At 39.7% G+C, this 20330-nt stretch overlaps 1 long non-coding RNA gene across 1 annotated transcript; it reads left to right on the top strand.

The window, feature by feature from the left end:
* The first annotated feature begins 396 nt into the window (after nucleotides 1-396).
* Nucleotides 397-13495, top strand: LOC102546616 (uncharacterized). Its single transcript, XR_005496291.1, has 4 exons — nucleotides 397-794; nucleotides 10887-10977; nucleotides 11536-11674; nucleotides 13278-13495. It is a non-coding gene; the product is annotated as an uncharacterized LOC102546616 (long non-coding RNA).
* Nucleotides 13496-20330: the final 6835 nt, after the last annotated feature.

Here is a 20330-nt window from a genome sequence, read left to right as displayed (position 1 = left end):
GTTGCCCCATCCCTGAAAGTCTAAGCTTTCAGAGGACCCCAAAGAAACTCCTTTACCTTGGATACAAATTATCCCATGATGTTCTGAAACATCAGCGAACCAGCAGAAAAAGAAAGGGAGGGCAAATCGAAGAAACCTTGGTAACCAGTATAAGGATATATACTGAAGAACCACACAGAAGTCTGCAGGGAATTATGGAAGTTGATATTTGCATAAACCTTTCTTTATTTAAGCAAGTAAACATTATTGGCCAAAAAACCAAGAAAGGATAAAAGAAGTATTTTGAGAATCTGATTATATTATTCATCTATTGCTAATGTAAAATATCATAATAAAACAATACCCATTTATTAGTTTAACTTCCACATCTCAGTTGAAATTTGAAATTGAGATACTAAAAGTTTAGGGGAGGGTTATTTGTTTAGTTGTCTGTTATCATGATAACGTTGGGGAAATCTTCCTCCAGGCTTATCCAGTGTTAGCAGACTAGGCCCCTGTTTCCTTGTTGGCTGTTGGATTGAGCACCTGGTAGCTTCCCATGACCCTGCCTTAGTATCCCTGAATCTCTAGGCTTTCAGCAGTCCCTGACCCTTTTTCTGTTTCTCTGGCACAAGTAGGTCATACAAGAAAAATTGTCTGTATTAATGTATCTGATTAATCACCTTGACTACATCTTGGAAGTCCCTTTGGCTCCTCTGGGTGCAAAGCAGACCAGATTCTAGTCTCATGTCTCCTGCCAGCTCTTTTACTGATGATCACAAGTGACCACCACTCTGACCCGGACTCAGCCTCCAGTGAGTATATAGTAGGAGTCTAAGTAGATGCTATGTAAACTCTCTCCTCACTTCAAAATTATGTAACTCTGCTTCACTGATTGTAAAGGGCTACAACCTGTTATCAAATCCACAGTGTAAAGTATATCTTGTGGGATTTCTGTGAATTGCCGGCTATTTCCAGTGCCATTACCGAGGTCAGAGCAGTGGGATGCTGTCAACTTCCATTGGAGCTTTTAAACAGATGACATTGTGAGTATATGGTATGATAAGCATACCAACTAGTTTCCTTCAGGAAATCACTGAAGGAGTTTGAAACGGAGTCATTTCAAAGTAAAGGTTCACCACACTACATGAATCCAAGTTTTATGGGCTTTTATTTTGATATAGTGTACACCAGCAGCTTATTTAAAATGTATTGTAAAGTTCTAGTTTTATGGTCCTCACAATTATATCTATTGTGTGTAGATTGCTAATGTTAGAAAACAAAACTTTGGTTTTGTTTTTTGTTTTTTTTTTTTTAATGGAAAGGGGCACATGAAGTAGGAATTTCTGGTTTCTTAACAACTCAGTTGTGTCATGTGATGTTTTTCTGGAAGCTGTCTTATGAGAGGGCCTGTGATGTTTTGCTGAAAACACTGTTGAGAGGCGCATGAGGGTTAAAGAATATAAATAGAACCCCATGAACAGTGAGAGAATGCTCTTGCATTGCTATGCCATTCAGCACCTTGCTTCTTCACTGGTATTTGAAGGTCTTTGCTGGTCTTCTCTGGTCTTCACTGGTCTCCTCTTATTAGAGAGAAATGCACCAAAGAACATGGTATTCTGGCTGATTTTGGCCGCTTCCGCTGAATGGATGATTCAGCAAAGCCTTGCTGTTTCTAGATGATGCCCCTACTGATTTGTGTTTGGTGTTTGCTATTGAACTGAACTGTTGGTATTCTGACAACAAAGACTGGAATCGACCCAAAGAACTACTACTGAACAGGTCCACAACCCCCTTAACCTATTAACTTTCTTTCCCTAACTCTGGTTAGTGAGCTAGAAGGGAGGTTGAAACCTTGAAGAACCTTAAATAAAGTAGTTTTGAAAAATCTAAGCCTACAATCAACTAACACTCCTTTTATAAAAAAAAAGGTTACATGTAAATTTAAATGTATCCAAGTATCCAGAATAAAAGCCATTGAGGTCTTAGCTTCCAGCATGACTTAAGTGCAGAGTCCAAACAAAAGTAAACAGTCATGAATTCTTTCTGCATTATTCAGTTTATTGCATAAGTCTTGCAGGATTAGTAAAGAATATCATTCCTGAGAAAGGGAACTATAAGGGAAGATAATTTTGGCTTACATTTCCATAGGATGCAGTCCATCACAGCATGGCAGGTATAACAACTAGAGCAGGGAATGGCTAGCCACACCACATACACAGTCAGGAAGCAGTGATGAATCTTATTAGGTCCAGGGCCCTAGCTAATAGAATGGTGTTGCCTACATTCAGAGTGGGTCTTCTCACCTCAATTAACCTACTCTAGAAATTCATAAAGATACCCAAAGGTTTGTTTCCATGTTAATTCCAAATCCAATCAAGTTAACCATGAATATCAACCCTAACCCTGGTGCCTAAAGTCAGGAAACACTTTTTTTCCTGAATGATTACAGATTAGCAAGGCTTGTAAGAGTCACACATTGGAAACATTGCCTCAAATCAAATTGCTTTGATATAAGGCATAAAACTACATAAATATTGAATTTTAGCATTCATGCAAGTCAGGTTACAGGATTTTATTGGATCTTGAAATGCAAATCAGTGCAGTATTCACATTATTGTTGAAAACAACAAAGACAGCCCTGTCTCAAAGTCTTTGTCTTTCTCAGTCACTCTCTCTGCATTGCTTTGTCCCTGCAGCCAAATCTACTTCCCTATGGTCACCTTCTTCAAAGACTAAGGAAATGAATAACCCTGAATTTTGCCCCAAAGGCAATGGTTTCTGGACTCACAGCACCAAGAAGAGTCATGACGTGTTTTAGAACTTATTCCAGATGAAGAATCTGAGTTTTATTCATTCAACAAATATTTATTACCTACTTGATGTCATATTTATCTGCTACGGATAAAATGATGAACAAAAGAATCCTTGACTTCCGAGAGTTAACATTCTAGTATAACACAGACAATAAACTAATAAACGAAAGACCTGAGTGAATGAATAGGTATGCAGGGAAGGCAAGAAAGGGAAGGGAATATACATTGCTTTACAATGTAAGGCTTCAGGCATGTGTGACAGATTACACAGGGTGGGAAAAGAGATTTCCAGGCAGACTTCGAGGGCAAGTATCAAGCCACTGAAATACAACAAATGTGTTTGACACATTGAAGAAATGTCAGAGAAGCCAGAATGTCTCCAGCGGTGTGAGCAAGTAATGGTGTGGTAACAGAGTTTGAGGGCACAGCCAGGGTCAGCTCTTACATGGTTTTGTTAGTGGTTTGAAGGAGTTTAGTCTCACTATTAAACAAAACCAGTGCATTTTTATGGACTGTAAGTAAAAAATACACAGCGACACACATTCCTTTAAATGTTTTTATTTTCAGATTCGAGTAAAAAGCCTAGTTGGAACTATTTTATTGACGGTCAAACATAAGTCAGTATTGAACTCTTAGTTTATACCAGACCCCTGTGCAGTTTAGGGAAATACACTTGTAGCTATTATGGGTGCAGCTGTAGGAATAAAGGAGGAACCAACAACAATCTAGATTATACAAAGTGTGAAAATAAAAGAGAGAGAAGGTTTGTATGGACAACTGAGGTAGCAACTACAACTATTCTTTGGTTGAGGGTCTAAGTAAAAATGACTGAAGATGAGGGGTCAGAATTTTAGAAACAAAGGAAAAAAGAGAGAGAGCCTCACTGATCTGGTTGCTTGCTGCCAATGGGAGTAGTTGAAGGTCAGTGTGGGAAGGGGGAAGTGTAGCCCAGTAGTCACCATGATTCTTGCAGCTGGAGGTCTATCTTACATTTTTTTTGTGGTGCTGGGAGTTGAACCTAGGACCTCCCACTCATTGGCAAGCTCTCTACCACTGAGTGCTATCTCTTTCCCTGAAGCCTCATCTTGAAGCCTTACTCTACCATGGACTGTGTGTCACTGGACAAGCCATTGAGAGCAAACAATGGAACCTTCTGTGGACCCCGGTTTACCCACTTGTATTATTTTACTAGCACATGGGTATTTGTAAAGGTAACTACTTTAATCTCAGTGCCTTCTTTAAGAAGTTGTAGTGTGTGTTTCTATCAAATTAAATATTACTACTTTCTTGTTAATGGAGAGGTCAGGCTGACTTTTCTAGAATGATTTGCACTTTTGAAAACTGGGTGACTTTTCAACTCTGTGGATATGAAGAATGAATCCTAAGCTTTTCAGGATGAGTACTTTACTCTGTAGACATTATACTTAGCCTACTTGTTTCTGATGGGGTTGAAGTGACAGGCTTAATGAAGACATGGGTCACATAACTATACCCTGCTCTTAGTCACAGATTAAACCCTCGGCCCCAGCTACACACGAGGCAAAGGGATCATGAAAACAACAAACCACACAGTTGAACTTTGTATATCACTCAATCAGTTAGCCACTAGAATGATAACTCAAAGGCATGTCCTAAAAGCACTGAACTAATGTGTATAAATTGACCAATGTTATATTCTTATGCCTCGTAGTAGAAGACTAGTAGAAGACTGAACTTGAATTTAAAAGAAAAACTTCATTATAATTCGTGGATACAAGTGTGTGTGTGTGTGTGTCTGTGTGTGTGTCTGTGTGTCTGTGTGTCTGTGTGTCTGTGTGTGTGTGCAGACCATAGGATATGTGTAGAATTCAGAAGACAATTATGGAAGTTGGTTCTCTCTTTGCACCATTTGGATCTCAGAAATTAAGCTCTGGTTGGCCACAGACAATTTTATCCATTGTAACATTTTTTCTCCATTCTGAATTTAAAATTTAAAATGTGACCTAGGTAAGATTGTGGCATGTTTCTTGACCAATAAAACCTCATATATGTATGATAACATATATGATGATTCACAAAATCCTTTCAGTGGGTCTAGTCATATGATAATTTCCAATGTGATACAATATAGACTTTGGAAAACATAAGCAAAACATAATGTGGTTAAGGTGCAAGAAAATGGGAGGTAGGGGTTGGGAATGCATTGTGGACCAGGACAAATAGCTTGCTTTTGCTCAAGGAGAAGCTCAACCTGACTATGAGACTACAAAGCAAAGTCAACATGCAGTGGTCACTCCTCACCCTCATCATTTAGCCCCCACTCTTCTTTGCCTGGCAACCACTTTAGATGCTTTGGCCACAGCAGAAGTGCAGCGTGCTTGCTTGTGACAGAAATGTGTCTAAATGACAAGGCAGCACTTGTCAGGGAAGACCAGCCCAGAGGATGGTAAACTAAACTCGCCCCGCCTCCAACTGCTTTGCCCGTGTTTAAACAGTCCTCTTTGCGGTCGTTTGTTCTCTATGTATCTGAGGGGAGTCTGACTGTTGAGAGGGGTGAAGGAATGACATTTTAAAGGCAAACACTGAGCTTTCTCAGTCAGAGAAAGCCACAGCTGCTACAGATGCTGGCATAATGGATGACATAGGGAGCAAGGAGCAGAGGGGAATGTCAGTTCAAGATGAGAGGTTGCTGACAGAGAAAACAATCCACTCAAGATGAAAACCGAGGTGCCCAGACAGTGGGAAGGGGGCTAAGTCTTCTCAGCAAGAAGGCTGGTGGACAGAAAAGCTTAGTACCAAACAAACATGGCTGTAAGAGAGAAAGTTGGAGATGTGGAACGCTTCTGTGTCAAGTCCAAAGAGACATCACAGCAACAGTGATGCCTAGGAAAATGTAACCCACAAGCTCCTTTCTCGAAGCAAGCTGTTTGTCGCCTTTGGAAGCTAAAGGAACTGGCTTTGTGTTAGATGACCTTCAATGACCTCTGCTTGGGTGCCTTTGATTGAAGAAGTCTTTGCCAACCCCTGTGGTTTTCACATCATTACTAATGACAGGGATAGGTACTAAAACATTTTGACCAGCTGACCAAAGCATTTGAGAGTTTAAAAATATAGTTTAGTTGATTGAAAATGCCATTTAGGTGTCAGCTATCCTGGAGGTATTTCTGACCCATATCTAGAAAGGTCCATGACAACAGAAACAGACTCTAAAGGTGTCTAACTCAGTATCAGTGAATCCTGTGAAATGGCAAATGAAAACCTAACTCAAAGGCAGCATGAAGTTTGAAGAACGGTGGGACTTAGATCCAGTAAGAGTTCAAAGGAAGTCGGATGATCACAGCTTCACCTGGCCTTTGTAGCCAAAGAAATGGTGGGAAATCAGAGGCATCTGTAGCCCAGTGAGCTCAAAGCAGGTCCAATGCTTCCTATTACATAGAGAACTTACAGAAACCCTCAGCCTGGACTGGTCATTCAAACACCATTTACTGAGCCATCACTGTGTACCGTGGTGGGTACCACAGCAGAAGACTCGATACTCATGATCTATATGAGTACCACAGTTATTTCAAAGGACTGCATTATGTATCCTAAGATGGGCGACGGTGCTTTAGGGTGTCAATTAGTTATGATTTTTTAATCACTAAAGGACTCTAGTAAATATCAACCAGAATATAATCCTATAGGTAGTCACCTATATTTTTGATGATGGTAAAAAATTAGGCTGTGACATTACTTTGAAGGGATATAAGAGGATTGTGTTTAGGTATGAATCCTCTTAGATAAACATGGCTCCTCCTCAAATAACAAAACAGCCTGAATCGAGTTTGTTTCTCTTTTCCTTCCATCACCATCATCATAGATGACATTCTAACACATGATAGCAAAAATAGAAGAAAGGAAAAAAGAACGAGACTTGGCTGTATTAAGATAAAGTATTCGGGATACTTCCTTGAGTATGTAGCAGAGTTGGTAGATGTCACCCAGATGTCTTGCTCTTGCCTTTTCTTCCCGCCATCATAATCTCTAATTTAATTGTTAGGACTACAAGCTGTAGCACCTACTTAAGTTCAACTAGAGGCAGCTGCTACCCAAGTAGTCCTTATGACTGGCTCGATCTTTTTATGCCGTCCTTCTAACTCTGAGAAATAGCGATGAGATCGTGGAATTCCCAGTCGATAAGAGGAATTTGAACATGAGCTTTTGGGGATCCTGGAGGCACAGCCCACACTCATTACACACTCTAATATGAATTCCTGCTCTCCTGCTTAACATTTGTGGTCCCCATAACCTTTCTCACATTCCTATAAAAACCTCATAAAATGGATTTATGGAGGGGGAGAGCAAATAAGTACTTATCACCTGTATGTTCCTAGACCCTTCTAAACTCAAGTTCTCCTATTCAGAAACAATAGATGTCGATAGCTTCTTTTTCTTATTGAGTTGCGCTAAGGAGTGAGAGACAGCCTGCATTTCTCCTTGGAGTACTTTCTAAGCTTTTACGTTCTACTCCAGATAGTTTGCACTCATCAATCAGATCAATGGGCAGACTTGCCTTCTGGCTTCTGACCTGACTTGGAAAATGGAAGACAACAGAAGGACGGGAAGAGGAAAAGTATGGTCAAAGTATTTGCTTGCTCCTGTCTCTGTCTGGAGTCTCATGTAAGTGAGTGACACCAGTCTACTGAAGACCACCACTCATGCACGGAGCTGTATCTCTCCTCTGGGCTCTCCTAATGTCTTCCCTCAGAGATGCTCTACAATTGGCATGGGATTGTACCTACCCCCACCTTACTCATGGCTAGTTTAACTAAAACAACCTTGCACACACCTTTGTGAATAGTTTCTTTATTAAATTCCCCTCAGTTACCCCGTTTCAGTCTGCCATCTGTTTTTGTTGTGTTGTTGCTGTTTTCCCTAGGATCCTGGTTGCTATAACATGTGAAGCCTCTGACATGCTTGGCTTCTTTAAAGAGATGACTAAATATTTTAGGAATTGTAAATCTCACTGGCCAGCACATAATAAACATTGATGTCTCTGTTATGCTTAAAGTCGGTGAACTTGCATGCTTCTTTGCCTCCTACTAAAGTTTCTTATGACTGAAGGCCCCAGCTCTCCAAGTGCCTCAGGGAAACAGTGTGTTCCTTCTTAACAAACACAGTAACGGCAGAGCAGATTCATTCCTTTCCTAGTTAAGACATGCCATTGGCTTGATGAACCTGCCCCTGGCTTTACTAAGTCTGTTCAAATATGTCAGCTGCTTCTGATGCTCAACTTGATGCTGCTGCTGACAGATGAGAGAAAAGCCATGAAGAGAATATCTTATTTTCAATGTGAAACTCAATGGTTTCCTTTTTAAAAATCCCTTTAATGCTCCCACAGCTTCATGGCAGTGGGAGGACCTTTCATCCTTCTTCTGCACTTGGTCCTCTTCCTGCATTCCCAGCACTGATCGATTGCTGCCCCCAAAGTTAGGTTGGAGAGTAGTCCTAAGAGGTTTGCAACTGTGTGCAGTCAGGAAATTTCTCTAGGGAGCTGGACTGATTCTTTGCAGAAGGCACTACCTGCAAGTTTTTGGTCCAGAAAGCAGGTGGATTGGTTTGCTTGGAAGAATCTTATAAACATTCTTGAAAATGCCATCTTACAAGCGAAGGGTAGAGGTAACTTACGTTTAATAAACTTCAGTGCACTACAAAAAAAATGTAATTCTGCAAGTGGTTTTTTGAGGTGACATTTGCTGTGTATACTTCTAAAACATGCATTCTGTTATCCATTAAAAAATATTACTGTGCAATGATACAGGTAGGGGCTGACATTGGATAAAGGCAAAACCTGAATATCCGTGTCTGAACACTGGCTCATTGTCATCCTCTATAGACTCAGGGAGAAATCACCACTTTAAGATTATCTGGTTTTCTTTTGCTATCACTTCCCACTGCATCCTTAAAAAAATGTATCCTCTTGTATGGGCCTGATGATTGTGGACCTTATTCTCTGTCAAAACAACAACAAACATTTTGTTTTATTTTATTTTTTGGAGAATGTAATTTAATTATATTTCTCCCTCCCCTTTCATCCCTCCAAACCTTCTCATAAACTCCTCCTTACTTCCCTTCAAAGTCATGGCCTCTTTTCTCATCAATCATTATTGCAAACATGTATGTATTTGTCTTTGCATATATGTTCCTAATAGATGCCTGTTGAGTTCATATAATGTTACTTGAATGTATGTTTTCAGAGCTGGTGGTTTGGCCATGGACAACCAATTAGTGTCCTGGGGAGGGTGCCTTTCTCATTCACAGCTTTACAGCTGCCTATGGTTATTTTTGTGTAGGACTGGGGCCTCGTAGCTTTGCCCTGTCAGGTTTGGAATGTTCACTGATGTCATCCTTGGTCAGCTCATATTTGGGCTGTCATAACAAAAATACATTCTGGAAATGAAAGAAATATGCCTGCAGAAGGAGGATAGGCGTTACCACAAGGAGAAATTCTGACTAAGATCTCTGTTTGCTCTGTGGCCTTACATACTGCCATTGGAGTTTACATCTTCCTCATCAGATGATGGCTGGCAGTGTCATAGGTCGTAAAGCAACACACCTGTGAATTCAGTATAGAGCCTGGCCAATGGTGTTACCTGTTGTTGTAAAAATATAAAAATATAAAAAGTATTGTTGGTCTTTTACCTCGCTAGGTCCAGCACTGCGGTGCCCCAAGATATCTGCTAGATATCTGGGCAGAAACACATCCCAACTTTGCCACGACGGCCCACTGTCTCCAGCTGCCGGCACACTTTCCTACACTCAAACCCTCACAACACACAACACAATAATCTTAGATCCAATTGATAAGATATAATTGCCCACCTAAACATACAAAGCCTGGTACCATCCATCCCTAAAGAACATTGATAACAACCTGAAAATACACAGAGAGAGATCTTTACGTCAGCCTCCATTGTCCTGCCACCTTCTCTGCCTCTCTTTCTCCACTCTTCCTCTCTCTTTGTTCCAGTCTCCTCCTCTTCCTTCAAACTTTTCTCCCACCCATCCTTCCTTCTTGTCCAATGACAGGCCTCCTTCTATCTTGTGCCTGCCTCACCTGTGACTTCATCCCACAGTTACCCAATAAATGGTTACTCCAAGTTTCACAGGAACTTGGCCCATTGGAAATTGAGTTTCTCTGTTCTTCATCTGTCCTTCAGTATTGTCTTCTATGTTTTTTCTCAGCCCAGGATAATAGTTTATCTTTTTTTCTTTTTTTTTTAATTTATGATGAGGAATCCTTAGTCAATTTAACAGCTCAACAGTGAACCAGAGTTTCTGCCAATACAGGAAAGACTGCATCAACTCCCGCATCAAGGACTCAACCTGTTTTTGCCTTGTTTGTCCCTGAAGAGTGAATTAGCCTCTGGCTCAAAAGAATCTGCAAGAGATGGAGTTGGGGGCAGTAGGTGTGAGTGAAGGGGAGAGACTTTATGGTTTCATTTAAGAGGGACTAGCATACTTTAAGGAATATTTTTCTCTCTTATTTTATAATTTAAATAAATCTACAGTCAAAACAAAGAGATGCCCAGTAACTGACTGGTGGAGATACTATGCAGCAAGCCTGTTGGTTATCCTCAACTTTCATTTGCTGAGTGAGTGTGGGCAGGGGTGATTAAATTCCCCTTTCTTTCCTCACCTGAGACACGGGTACATGTAAATGATTATGACCTCTTAAAGTTATAGGTGAAATTTAAATGAGTTAGTATACGCAAAAGGCCTTGGAACATACAATAAACCGCATCTATATGTTTGCTGTAATTTCCCAAACTTCTCCATGAAACCGTTTTCATAGTTGTCTCTTGTTTGGATTCTTTGGCAAAACTTTGCTTAGTTTCCTTCATGGTAATTATGGGCTGGAACTGAATGTGTCTACATCATACTGACAAGCATTTTAAAGCCAGACTCTTCATCATTGTTTGCTGCTTCACACAACTTACCTTGCTGCCGTAGGCAGCTCTTGAAGACTCCACACTGTTTAACACAAGGCCTTAAAAGAACTAGCCCCAACCCCCCCTTTCCTCTGCCTTGTCCTGCCTTTGCCTCTTCTTCATCTGTTTTGGTTATTTTCAGCCTCAAGAACTAACATCAAGAACAGAGCCTAAGGAAGAAAGGCCGCCATGTTGATTCTCAACGTTAAAAGCACTAAATTGTTTGCCTAATGGTAAGGTGGCTTTCATTTTTTACACACTATAATGCTTTAGAATTAACTTCCTGAGCAGAGCATGGTTCTGCAAGCCTGTAATGCCAGCACTTTGAAGCAGAGGCTGCATTAAAGTAGCAGGAAAGGCCCATTAAGAGAAAACTCTAGCTCAAGAAAAGAGTCTCTGGCCTGGGTAGAGAGAGCTAGCATTGCAGTTGAGGTGGGTCAATTACTCAACAAAGGCACAATCCCTAGGAATGCAGGTTTACCTTCAGTGGGTCTGAAGATAGGTGATTCTTGTGTTGGGGCATACAGGGGGCCTTGTCCAGAAGCTCTGGAAACCTCTCTCATCAGTCACCAGTCACTTATCATAGCCATACTTTACTATTAGTAGACATTTCAGAAACGCAGTGCATGCTGGCTGAATTTGTGTGTGTGTGTGTGTGTGTGTGTGTGTGTGTGTGTGTGTGTGTAGGGGGGGCATTCTGAAAATATATTAACAAAGAGGACGAATTGTGAGAAACATTGTTTTCTATGGAAGATAATTAATTAGCCAAAAACTACTTACTGTCTGTATAGCTCCTCCAGCTTGGGAAATGCTGGCCTGTTTGCTCAAGTCCTGGATGCCAGACATTCCTGAGACTCCACTCCACACACACCCCTTCCTCCTTGCCAATCACTTCAGATTGGGAGAGCAAGCTACCACCAGTGTGCTAAGGTGAGGTCATCGCCCTGCAATAGGATAAAAGTTCAATAAACTTCCCATCCAGTTTGGGTCATGAGGACCCTCTAGCAAATATAAAAATTACCTTACAGAGTTACTCTTGCTTTGTTTGTGCATCTCTTTGTGCAATGCCAGAAATATTCTTTTTTCCACTTAAGGGACCATAAGTTCAAGGCCAGCCTTTGTTACATAGGAGTTTGAGGCTAACCTACATTATAAAAGACTCAGAAAAAAAATCTCCACCTTAATAATTTCTTGCATCGTAAGTGCTCTGTTAGAAAGGTTTCAAACTTAATCAATAATCGATTTTCATGCAGTTTTAATTAAGAACATTGTCAGAAACTTTAAAAGCATATGAAATAGTTTATGCCGATTTTAGCCACTTTTTCCCAAACTATGTTTTATTTTCCTTAGAGACTTTGGCATCATCATAGTTAATTGCTAAAATGATAATCATTCTACCTGTGACCTCTTCAAAGAAATCCAACCGTATACAGGAAGCATAGTGAATGAGTCATTCCTTTAGTAAAGTAAATCAACAGCCATGCATGAAGTTCTTCAAACTCTAACAGGCTCCCCAAAGAACCTCTGGTTAATCTTAAAGAGACGAAAATGCCTTAAAACAGCCTTTCGGAGAAGCAGGAAGTCCTATGCGATTTGCTTCCAATTTATTTATAGGAAGTAAAAAGATAGCCATCCTATCCTCAGACTACTGTTAACCTTGCCCGGAAAAGAGTGATGATTTTTAGAGTTATGATTGTTAATGGCGTTTGAATGCAGCCTGTGTAGGCCTTTAACTCCCCAGTGTACAGTAAGGTTCGGCCCTTTCCAGATGGGAAAGTGATAAGGACCCTGGGAAGACAGCAGGTCATTCTTGGAAGGCTGCCAGGAACTTGAAGCCAAGTGAATCATGTAGGGCTATAGTGCTCTAGCCAGCATTTTTCTGTTTTAATTTATCAAGCCAAAGCTTGTTGACATGAAAGTGAATGAATTCGTTATACAGTGAGCTCTAAAAAGCCAGCTCAAGGGTTTAGTGTGGAAGAACGCTGACTATAAATAACAAAGGAAATACAGGCACTGTTTCCTTCACCAGCCCTGCTCTGTGTGTTGGAGATGCAACAACAATTAACTCAAGTTCCAGTAACTCCTACAACTGGAGGGGGAGCCAATTCTTTGAAATATTACAGAGGCTCCAAAATCTGCCGCCGATGATTATCAAAGGGTTAATCTTTGAATTGCTCATGTTAATGCTTTGCTCTGTGAGGCCCTGTTTATCTGCTTAGCAAATGTAATAGAGTAATGGACATGGTGGGGATGACTGTTTCCTGCTAGAACTTGGCACTGCACACAAGAAAGGCCAGCACCAGCTTCTTTGAAAACCAAACAAAACAAAATTCTCGGCGAGTTGGCTAATAAGGCGAAAATGAAATAAACCACAGGCTAGTATCCATAAGTCAAATATCTGCATTTATCTGAGGCAAGTAATTTGGGCTTTATAGGAAAAACAAGATATCTACAGTTCCACTGTGAATGAAAGGAGAAAAACAAAACCTAGCTGTTCTGAGAAGATGTAACATGTGTGTTCATTTGCATACAGGGCCAAAGAGCCTTCCTTGATGCCGGTCCATGTAACGAACGTCCACTCAGTTCTGTGGGAATTGGAGCTCCTGATTGAATACCTTTCTCCAGTTAAAAGATGTCACTTATACTGTGAACTCTTGTGGAGAGTGATGTCTCTTATCTTGTGAGGGTAGAATGGCATGCACTGTCCATTCCAATGTTCTCTGAGTTACTAAAACTTATTAAATTTGGTGAATTTCCTCAGAACTTGCTTATCATTCATTATGTCTTCAGAACTTGATTATTTCTTCATGCCTATATTCAAAGGACATTTACCAAAAGCCTCTCATGGGCTACCCATGATAGAAAGCTCATCAGTTTGAAAATTTGATAATACAATGAGACTGTCAAGCATTCACCAACATTTTCTATAAGAAAAGGAAAGACAGGTAAATGTGTCGTGAAGTACTTATGACATGAAGATATGATGGATATTAATATCACAAGTAAGGATCAAATATAAATCAAGGTCTTGTACTATCATCGTTCTTTTTCTAATTTATAAAATCACTAAGATAGTTTAATACAGAGACTTAAGTGCCACTTGGTTTATCGATTATTTATTGCCTTATTTAAAATAGTGAAATTGAAAACTATTGTGACCCTGTCCAATTTAGAGTTCATGTTTGCTATACCAGGATATGCATACTACATACAAATCACAGCTAAAATATACATATTCTCATAAATATATAAAGATATATCCCAGTAGTTCTAAACAGATAATCTGCAGTAACCTGCTTTATAAGGAACACTAGAAAGGGGAATTTTTTTCAGTCAGTTGTAAGAGGTAAATAAAAGTCCTCAAGGAATTGTGAAAGTCTATTCTTACAAACACAGACTTGATGCAGTTCACATTTCCAATAAAAATAAAATAAAACTCGTTGAAGTCTACGAAATAAAAGCACATCAGTAAATTAGCCTAGAAAATAAAGACTCGCCAGAAATATTGTCAAGGAAGAAGACTGATCAGTTCTGGGAGGTAATAAAGCATGCTGGCACATGCAAGAATTTCACCTGGCCTAGAAATGTATGGGAAATATCACCGGGAGGACAATTCAGAAACGGATTTAGATACATATGGCCATTACCATAAAGAGCACTTCAAGCCAGTGGGGATAATGACAAAGTTTTCAATAAATCTGTGATAACTATGCAGTCCATTGGAAAAAAAAGTAATACCACATCTCCAAACACTACTCAGATAAAAATAAACCCCAGATGGATCAAAGATTTAAAGTAAACAATGAAGCCATAAAAGTATTCAGTGAGAATGTGCTTGAATTTATTTATAACCTGGAGATGGAGTTGTATCTTGCCACGCAGATACAATATTGGGAAGCCACAGCTTCGACTGTTTACCCTACTATGAAAAAAGAGTCAGCGCAGAACAGAAAGACATGGGAGAGCACAGAAAAAGTGACCACTCCCGCCTAATTTCTTACTTTGTAAAAGCCTTCTAGATAGATTTTTTAATGGCAATCTTATAAAAAGTAGGTACACACACACATAGTAAGCCAGACATGATATGACATAGGCCTGTAATCTAAGTGTTGGGGGAGCTCAGCAAGGAGGAAGAGGAGTTCAAAGTCAGCTTTAGATATGTGGCAAGACTCTGCCTCAATAATAATGATAATGAAGAAAAGAGCATTTCACAAGAAAAAACACATTACTGGTTATCAGATGAAAAGAAGCTTTGACTTTCTTAATCTAGAAACAAATTAAAATCAAAACAACAAAGAAAAGATAATATGTATGTAAGACCACGTAATAATCGTAATAGTTGTAATAGCAATTTGGAAATGTAATAAAATGTAAGATATAGACATGTAATTTAAAAGCAATCATTTAAATCCCAATTGGTGAAAGATCTGTTAACTAAATTATAGTACATATAAATAATGAAATAATGTTAAGCTAGCCAAGTGAAGAATCAGAATTGATCCAGGTACGGTAGAATGTGCCTGAAGTCTTAGCACTTGGGAAGCTGAAGGAAGAGGATACTGAAAGCCAGATAGTGAGCCCTGCAAGAAAACATTGGGCTAGATACAAATATTATGAAAATCTTATCACTTAGTCAGCTATGTGAAAATTATCATATAAATAATTACAGAGGGTGACATGGAGCAACCGGCACACTTGAACGCTGACTGTGTAGGTGAGGTTGCTTCTTCCACAAACACTCACAAAAGTGGAGGCTTAAGGAATAAAGACATTTTTAAAAGCCATGGTCAGAGGAGGAAATGGGACTGCATTTCACTCTAAGACATGGCATATCCAAGATTTTCCAAACATCTCTTCTAGAGAAATACACAAAAGCCATACTGCTTAATCAGTGTGCTCCTCACTCAGGATATTCTGACGGACCTCTACCCTGTTCCTCAGAATAGCGACTCCAATTTGCACTGCTACCAAAAGTGCACAAGAGTTTCTTCTTCGTTATGTCACTTGCCAACATTTATATTTTTTTCTAAAAGCTATTTTGAAAGGTATGTGGTTATATCTTATCGAGATTTTAACTGATTTTCACAGGTGATTTTTTTTTCATTACCCACCAACTAGGTGTGTTTAGGAACTGGAGAAAGGGCTCAGATGGAGGAGTGCTTGCCCAGCACGCAGAAGATGCTAAATTCTCTTCCTAGCACTGCAGACAGGCATGGTGGATTATAGTGTAAATATATAAGTAGACTTGTGCCTATAATCCCAGGACGCTGGAGGTAGAGGCAAGAGGAGGAAGATTCAAGGTCATCATCAGCTATATAGAAATTTTGAGAGCAACCTGAACCATGTGAGACCCAAAAGGAAAAGGTAAGGAAAGAAATGACTTTACATAAAAATGACCAAATGTTTTGTCATCCCTACTGCCTTCTCTTATTCATTTACTTTTTGAATTTTTTTTTTGGTATGTTCATTCTGACTTGCAGTTTTGAAAAAAAAACACTATTATTTTAGGGATTATTTTTTAAAGTTTTGATTATTAATCCTTTACACACATGTGGCCTCCTAATATTCTTTTCTTGACACAGAGTTTTGTTTTTTGTTGCTGTTGTTTTTTTACTGTGTCAAAGGAAGAAGAAGAGGGATCAGAAGGAATTCAATCTTATTTTTGCATAGTAGGAAGGAAAACTGCAAAAAAAAAATCTTGAATCGCCTTATTTTATGTACAACATTACAGCTTGCCACAACTTTAGAGATTTAAATATAACAAGCATTCATTATCTGATTGAGTTTCAGTGAATCAGGAATTTGAGGAAAAATAGCTTGGTGATTTCGTGCTCAAGAACTCTGAAAGCAACCAAGATGATAGTCAGCAAGGCAGAGGCAAGACTGGGCTTGAATATGACCTTTTAAAGAAGGTTCCGTTCCATAGTTTTCAAGATGTTGCTGTATACTGACAGTATGCCTTGGTCTTCTCCTTCCTCAAGTTACTCCTCTCAGTAAGGCTCTTAGGTGTCCTGTGACCCAGAGGTAGCTTCATCCAACAGGATGGTCTACAGAACATCAAGATAGAAGATACATTTGTTATTAGGAACAAACCTTGGTGTCCCCCCAAGTCATTCTCATATGTTACCTGTTACATGATAAAAACCTCTTTAGTGGGGAATACCAGTAGAAACTCTCTCTAAAAGTGATCACAGCCAATGGCATGTGTTACAGCACCAAACATGTCAATGTAGACATAAACCCAAGTAGCACATAAGACCCTGTCGTTGTTTCGTTTCTTATTGCTGTGATAGAAGATCATGACCAAAAGCAATGTGGGGAGAGAAGGAGTTATTTGGCTTACATTTCCAAATCACAGTCCATCCTTGAAGGAAGTTTGGGCAGAAAATTCAAGGCAAGAACTGCAACAGAGGCCGTGGATGAACACCGCTTACCGGGGTGCTCCCCATGACTTGCTCATTTTGATTCCTTCTACCGGGTACCATCTGCCCAGGGACAGCACTACACACAGTGGGCTGTGCCCCCCATCAATCTTTAACCAAGACAATGCCCCACAGACTTGCCTACAGGCCCATCTGATGGAAACATTTCCTCATACACTGAGTCCCTCGTCCCCAGTAGGGTGGCGCTCTGGGAGAAAATATTAGGCAGGCAGAGAGGTTGAGGACAGACTTAGTGAGTGTGTAGGAAGAGGAAGAGAACTGTTAACCCTATAAAAGAACTGCTATATGCTTGTAGAAAAGGCCAACGCTGTCGTCATCACAACATTAACTCTGCCTAAAGGAATATTTTGAGAGGGGCTAAGAATTAAGGAGTGTTTTAAGCAGCCATCTGTTATCTGATTTCCCCTTAACAAATGTAGTATTAGCTTCTGTGCTTTGCTGAGCATAAACACTCCATAAATGTTCCTTGCTCTTACCACTTGGAAAGTTTTGTGAATTCCTCAATAAGCTGTGTGCTGAAATGTAGACTTAGTGGGGAAGACCGGTGCAGCCATGTTAAGATCATAACCCAGCCAGGCTCACCTGAGGAAAAACCTTTTCCCAATGGACTGGAAAATCTGAGTGTTTTAAAAGTACGTGTAAAGACCCAGATGATGAAACCAATCTGGAAAATGTTGGCGACGAGAGCTTTCCAATGCTGTGAATATTCTTAATTCTTCCGAGTGGAACCTTGAAAACTGGTGAAAACGGTAAATGATGTTTTCAGTTTTATGGAAATAAAGAGGTTGAAAGGAGTGTGCGGAAGGCAAAAGCTGTACGTGGAGATATCTGGTAAAATGCCTTTTTTAAAGATTATAATTTTGAAAACATGAGCATAAGAATGTATGTTGGTCTGACATTCTTAATTTCCAAGGATAACAAAGAAAATGGAAAAGAAAATGAGGCAGAGTTTATTTCTCTTCCACTTCCACCATCTGTTCACATTAGCCACAAAGAAACACCCTTATAAAATCCATTAAATTGCCACGTTATAATTCAATGCAGCAATAAGTCTTCAACACAATGTACACAATCGCCAAATGACTGTGGCAATGACATCATTGTAAGGGTCGTAATTACGTGACAATTTGGATATTTGAACATTCAAAACATCACTAAAATAACTATTCTTTATTTTTTTGTCAGCCTCTAAATACATCTATTCATTCTGTAGTCAAGAGTCTATGGCTTTCATAGAGGAGGCAGGAGTTGGAGCCAGCAACCAGGAGCCAATGCCAGGGAAGGGAGGCACGCCGGGCTCTGAGGGGCAGCATGGGGAAAGCTGCACCTAGCACTTTGTCAGTCCAGAGAAAGAGATGAATGCACACCGAGCCAGCCTAATTATGAGAGGGTGGAAGGTCATCAAAATCAATTTGCAGCATGATGTACAAAGGTCATTATCAGCCTCAGATTCTCTCTGCCCGTTTAAAACACAATAAAAAATAAAGGGAGGGCTTTAATAACTATGATTAGTAAAGAAAAAAAAGCAGATCATTGAGCCATCTGTTTAAATATTTGTGCTACCTTCGTTTTACTCAAAACAGCATGAAAGATGAATGGTGAGTTTTTTTTTTCTATTTGTTTGCTTTTAAAATCCTGACATTTTCTCCGCTGGTTGCCGAGATTTATAACACAGATGAAAGCACCTTCGAAATGACTGCCCTTTGAAATCAATAGCACGGTATTTGTAACGACTTTCTTTTTATTATAGAGCACTTCATTATTATTATTATTATAATTTTATGGGACAGTCTGGAACAGAATTCATCATTCACTTATTTGAAGCATCTCCCTTACTCAATGGCACAGATGGCCTAATCCAGGAGACTTAATTACCCTGTGTTAGGCTGCTTTGAAGCTGAATGTAAGCCATGGGGGAAGGGGAAGCAAGGGCCAGTATAAAAGGCATCCTAGTCAGCAGGAAAAGTCTATGAAAAGCAGTGCACTGGGAATTTCAGTTTTACAATGCCTTGAATTATAAAGCTGCGTCTTTTTTCTAAAAATTAATATATTAATACCTTCTATGGAGCGATTTTTGATGTGTTTAACTGTGTCTAGTTTTAAAATTTTACATTGACTTGGTATGTGCACCCAAGTAAACACACACACACACACACACACACACACACACACACACACACACACACACACACATCTGCATGGGACACACAACACTGTGTCTTCAGAAACATCTTCAGAAACAGTCTTTGTCATTACTGAGTATATGATGCTATTTCCCAGTCTGATCTCTGTTTGCAAATGCCAGTTGGAATCCACTATACTGTTTTAATAAATAGGTCTAAACCCTCAGTTTGAAAAAACAAGTTCAGGAGGTTCTTCTGTGTTTTAAATGAAATAAGTGTGTGTACTTAGCATAGCATCTGCCACTGGGTAAACATTTGATATTTATAGCAGTAACGATGAGAAATGTCTTAAATAGATTATTTGCGACTTATTAGCTTAAAAAATTCAGGAAATGGTCTGCCAAAAAAAAAAAAAGACATCTCTATTTTTTCCTATGTCTATCATTCCAGCCTTGATAGAATTGCCTGATGCTGACTCCTGGGGATGTTAATGCTTTTAGGGGGAGGGCACTATGGCTGGACAGAGGAAGCCCACAAATAACAGGAAAATCTGAGCTCTTCTTGCCAGCCTTAGCCTCCCAATTCCCTTACTAGCCAATCCTTCTCCATTTCAAATAATGTAGGCAGAGAAGTAGATGTGTAAACCCCATATGATGTCATCTATTTAAAAGACTAATGGGGAGGATCAAGGCCTGCAGAACAGCGTGAGTTCTCCCCAACCCTTGATGGGCAATAGGCCCTTGCCATTCATCGACTTTGCTTAAGCCTCAAGAAGATGTTGGGAAATCTCAGTGTAACAGAAGACCTGCATCTTTACTTCGTTCAAGTGTGTGTGGAGTGGGGGTGAGTGAGTATGTCTACCATAAGATTGTAAGCTTCATGGATGCTTGATTTATTTTAATTATATTATTTAATTTATTTTAAAATAGAATCACCTCTTCTGTAAGATATTAGACAGTCTGTCTCCCTTCTCCTAAGCAAACCACAAAGCAGCGTACATCAGAGAACTGCTTGTGATGT

This window comes from Rattus norvegicus, chromosome 18 (assembly GCF_036323735.1).
Source record: "Rattus norvegicus strain BN/NHsdMcwi chromosome 18, GRCr8, whole genome shotgun sequence".
In the NCBI taxonomy this organism is placed as follows: Eukaryota; Metazoa; Chordata; class Mammalia; order Rodentia; family Muridae; genus Rattus; species Rattus norvegicus.
Note: the sequence above shows the minus strand (reverse complement) of the source record. Positions and strands in the feature narration are given on the sequence as shown.